This window comes from Astatotilapia calliptera, chromosome 2 (genome assembly GCF_900246225.1).
Source record: "Astatotilapia calliptera chromosome 2, fAstCal1.2, whole genome shotgun sequence".
NCBI lineage: Eukaryota > Metazoa > Chordata > Actinopteri > Cichliformes > Cichlidae > Astatotilapia > Astatotilapia calliptera.
Genome location: NC_039303.1, coordinates 12,817,593 through 12,822,500, shown reverse-complemented (window position 1 = coordinate 12,822,500; position 4,908 = coordinate 12,817,593).

The following is a 4,908-nucleotide window of genomic DNA, read 5'->3' as shown; positions in this document are numbered from 1 at the left end:
GCTTTAGGTGACAGGGTTCTTACCTCACGATGTAAGGTGAGGTAAGAACAGCTAAATGTTCTTACCTCATTTAGCTGTAAACAGCTAAATGAAGTAAGAATGAGTGGTTATATTTGTGGATGCACATATATTTTTGTTATTTAAAAGCATATAAAGCCTTCATGTTTAGCAGATATAATAATTTTTATTGCTTCAGTTAAAAACTACAGCAGTAAACAACAGGCCTGCTTGCCTGTAAAGGTTTGATAAACTTGTGCTGGGGCTTAAATCCGTCTCCACAGGACATCCCTATAGTTTTATTCGTTTTCCTTGTAAACTTATTTTAGGAACTGAGTAGATCCTCAAAATATTCATAACATTAGAAAAATTAAATAAAAATAATCTTGTTTAATTGCAGCCGGTGTTTGCCATAAATGAAAGTCCTCCTACAGAACAGCAGCAGCATTTTCATTAACCAGATGTCACTTTAAAACACACAAGGTTCAGCCATTAGTGAATAATTCATATGAAGAAAACACTGTATATGCTCTGGATTCATGCTCCATCTGTTTACAGCTCACAAGACACTTTATCATGTGTTCATGCTGCAGAGCCATCAGTGCTTAAATCCAACAGTGGTTCACAGAATCAACACTTTCAGCGTTGACCTGCTGTTCTAAAGTCCAGGAACATTCCTACAACGCAACAAGGTCTTTTAAAAATCTGTCCATCAAAACAGCGCTGGAGGAAGTCACTGGCATCAGATTAGTCATGCTGCTGCGATCACAGTACTAACACGAAGCGCCCCGCTCCCCCCGCTTCAAGGCATCAGCTGAGATGTTTCGAATGAAGAAATGACTGATCCGCACGCTGACATGAAATTTCACGAGTTTGTGTCTTTACAGCTTTTATAAAATGCAGTCACAGATAAACATGTGCTGCCTTCAACAAAGTGCCCTTGTATAAAAAAGGAGAAGAAATCAAATGACTACTAAAATCTTTGCATCTAGTAGTGAACAACAGAATCAGATTTGACTGAAAAAACACAATTGTGATGTAGAGGAAGCAGTACTGTGGTGTGTACGGTGTAGGCTGCTGAATGTCAAAGTCTCTTATATATCTGTAACCACGAGATAAAAGTGATTAAAGAACCAAATTAGTTATCTGGGTTTTTTTTTTTTTATTATTATTCTGGACCTGTTCCTCTCATGGTCTGTGTTCATTAATCATCTTAAATGATGGAAGGGAAGGAACGAGTGCTTGTACCAGTTATGCTTACATAGAAAAGCTCTGTACCTTTGCCTTGAGTATAGTAAAACATACTCAGAATGCAGAAAATGAGAGAACATGTTATGATGCCATCTGCCTGCCTGAGGATGTTCGGTTCTAGTAATTCTTGAGGGTTTAGAGGAGCTGTTGTGCCCACGATCTTCCCTGCAGTCGTAATCAAAGTTCAAATATAAGCTTTTGATTTGACAGTTAGATTACCAAACCATTAGCAACACCATACCTTAAAACTGACTCAATTGCTGTTCTATAAAAGAAAATCATCATTATATCCCTGCAAACACCAAACGACCTGAGTCTACGGAGAAAGTGTCAACACTGATGGATCTGAGGACAAACCAAGCTTAGATCGCCAACAATATGAATTCCCAGGTATTTGAAGGATGTTTCGGCCGTTTACAGCCACTGGAAGGTGATCTCCAACTGACCTGGGATCCACCAGCATCTCCACTGTCTTATTTGTATTAATATCTAGTTGGTGAGCATTCCTCCACTACACAGCTGTGGGTTTGTAGTATCACAGTGTCACCAGAAAATTTCACAACATATTGATTTGGCTGGGAGGTAGTACAGTCATTAGTGTAAAGTGAGAATAAAAAAGGTGAACTGAGCCTCTAATGTACATTTAGAGGCTTAGAGAAGTTTGATAAATCTGTTCAAAATTATCCTCAGAGTGGTTTTGTTCAATAAGAACACATTTCCCTTGATTCTTATTGTTAATGTGATTATCCACCATCTCCTGAACAGGTAATATGCGCCTCTGTATATATGCCATGAAATGAGACTGGACTGAATGAAGACGCGTGTGTGTGTGTGTGCGTGTGCGTGTGTGTGTGTGTGTGTGTGTGTGTGTGTGTGTGTGTGTGTGTGTGTGTGTGTAACAGAGTCGTATACCAGTGATGTGAAAAGGTCACTGTAGGAAAAGGAGCTGGATTTACTTTGATGCTTTCTTTTTCATTTCCTAATTTTCTACATTTACTTCACAAACAGGTGATATGATGACGTCACCCTGAAACTCAAGAAACAAATCCAACCACAAATCTTTAATCATTACAAAATAAATGTGCAATCCCAGAAAAGACTAGCTGCTTTTCTGCCTGCTGTATGATCAGCACAGTTCAGGAGCTGTTTGCCTCCTTTAATCTGATCAAAGGTCGACATATTTTGCTCCAGTTTGCTTTTGGCTCAAGACAGTTTGAATGTGGAGGTGCGGAAGCATCAAAAAGCAAAATACAAAGGAAAAGAAATGTTTAAAGTATGAAATAATGTCTGTAAAAAATAAGTGGTCAAATGACATCATTAGCACAAGGGACATTTATACCATACCTGGCTTCACTCACAGTGGGAGGAAGTGGTGTGTTTATAAATGGCCTATAAACTTTCACCTGAGTCTTGTCCCCTTCCATAGCGCTGTCTCTGCTTCCTTTCTTCAGACCACATTTAGGCTTCCTTTATTCATCCTCCTCTATTCTCTCTTCCCCACCCGCTCTCCCTCCTTTATCTCCTTTCCTCCTCATTAATCCGGTCTTTGTTCTTCCTCCTGCTGCAGTAAAATCTTTCATAAAGCATTTAAACTGAAGCGAAAACACAGCAGTGGACTGAACCTTATTCCATGAGCTTCACACCAGATTGTGATTCGCCAACCCTGTTCAGCTTTGTGTTTGTTTGCAAAAGAAATGAAGTAATTCACAAGAAAGTGAAGGCGGTGGAGTCACCGGAGCATGGTAAAACCTTGGTATCGGCTTAACTTTCTTCAGTGGAACAGCTTCTATATTTGTTTTCCCTGTTTTTGGATGGTTACCTCCTCCTCTTCCTTTGTTGTGCGGCGTTACCGCACTGATTAGTCCATTAGTCACAAGGGGAGCTCAGTTTATCATCAGCCAACAAGCCATCGCTCCTGCTTCGGGAAACGATCCATCACTTGCCTCGATTGTTGGAAATACTTCAAAGAAGAAAACATGAGATGAATTGCTACTGCATCTTTCATCACAACTGCTATAAAGGTTGCAGTAAACAGTTTGTAAATCAGGCTGTTTATGAAAGGAAACATGACAGTTATCAGCCAAGAGGAAGGATTGCTTATGACAGAACAAAACTGATCAACAACTGAGCGTGTCTGGAGCCAAAACTTACTCAGTAAAACATTGTGAAAACTGAATATCTCACCATCTGCAGTATTTAGAGATACAGAGAAATCTCTGTGTGCACAGGACAAGGCTGAAAATCAGTGTTTGATGCCTGTGATTTTCAGGCCCTTAGCAGCAACTGGAACTGGCAGCTGGCACATGTGGAAAGTTCCATACAGGTGTTAGAGCAACATATCTGCCCATCCAGATGTCTTTTTCTGCGAAGTCCTTCGTGGTTCAGTAGGATGATGCTGAACCGTATACTGCATCTATGCCAGCAGTGGAAGAGTTTCCTATGAATAAAATACTTTACACAGCAGCCCAGCTTCTTTGGAGCTGGGCTTGTATTTGTGGTCTCATTTGCACTGGCCAAAGCTAGTGCACAGGTGCATGGTAAAGATGGTAAATGGACTGGTGAAGCTTTGCCAATTGGTAGGCCCACAAAAGCACATTAGAAAAAGTCTGGTTCAGCTTGTATGAGCTGGATCCTATGCAGTAGAGAGTGCAGTAAGGTTCTAGAGCCGATGTGGTTGGGGGGGGGGGGACTCGCCCAACGCGACTGCTTTGACATCTACTGGTTGCCCTGATACAAAGAAACCCAAGTAACCTCGCAGGTTAAATCTTATCAGTCAGACTTGTCATGGCAGCTCCCCTCTTGATCGTGGCACTTGTTAATCTGGGTTGGTCTTAGAAGCCTGGGTCGCCCCAGGGGAAGGTATTACTTGGAAGACTAGAGCAACCTATTAGATCTATTTGAACTAATATAGATTAATACACAGATTTATGCCTTTATTGTTTCAGGGTTAACAAGTGAATGTCCACAATTTAGACCCAGGAAGAGACTTGGGGATACGCAGCAGAAGATGACTGATAGAGTTATTCGAAACATCTCGAATCAAGAACCAAGAGTTCATCGACAGTTCACCTCTGTGCAGCTACAGCTAAGGTCCAAATCCTCACATAAGCGTCAAGTTTTTTTTCTGCATTCACTTGTTTATGACCGAGCTCATAAATTTTTTATACTGAAGTTTATATTTATCAACTACAGAGTTTGCTCATTAACTACATGTGCTAGAATGTCACACTACAACAATTATGATAATCAGTTAATCAACATTAAGTCTAAAACGACATTCGTCTTAACAGTCTGCACTCCTGTCATTATTTAGTCATTATTTCAACAACAGAAGGTGAAAAAAAAATATGTAAATGAGCTCTTTATTGGAAATGATTTAAACAGAACATGCAACTGATATATATGAGGACCTTCAGACAGACTGAAATATTATTTATCTTCAGGTTTTTTCCCCTGATGCGTAGTTGAAATTCAGGTGTGCAAACATTTTGTAGAACAAATAAAGCTGCATTGAAAAAATAAAATGTAAAAAAAGATGACTTTCTTTAGGATGAATTCTGCTGAGGTGAGTGCTTGTGTGTCCCAGTGCTTCTCGTCTTTACGCAGAGCATTTGCTTCAGTCAGCCGAGGGTTGCCGCTGTCAGCAGTTCACTGCCTTCC